Source organism: Plasmopara halstedii, assembly GCF_900000015.1.
Source record: "Plasmopara halstedii genome assembly, contig: Scaffold_2061, whole genome shotgun sequence".
NCBI classification, from domain to species: Eukaryota; Oomycota; class Peronosporomycetes; order Peronosporales; family Peronosporaceae; genus Plasmopara; species Plasmopara halstedii.
Window position 1 is genome coordinate 1,351,986 of NW_020188969.1, and position 418 is coordinate 1,352,403.

The window sequence follows — 418 nt, forward strand, 5'->3', positions numbered from 1 at the left end:
CTCGGGAGCTGGCGCCAACAAGTCTCAACCTGCTTGTTGTAGTACCGCTCGGCCGTGCCACTCAAGTAGTGATCAAGCAAGCAGTCTTCACGTCTTCCGACCAGTCAAAACCACACGCTCCTTGCGCGTACTGAATCTGACGCATGAACGTCCGACCCCAATCCAAAACCCAGAGCCCAGACCTCAGTACAGCTCCGTTCCGTCAAACTTGCGAATCGTGAGCCTGCGCTGCCGCTCATCTGGTACAGGCATCGCTTGCTGTGCGACCGGCTCCATTCGTAGCGCGTAGTCCTGTGCCGCTGCGAACTGTGGTGAGCGGAACTGGGTTTGCTGCGACACTTTGCCGCGCTGACCGTGCAGGTTGTCTTCCTGCCTCATGCGTACGCTGCATGTATGCGCGGCCTTGGCCATCCCTTTG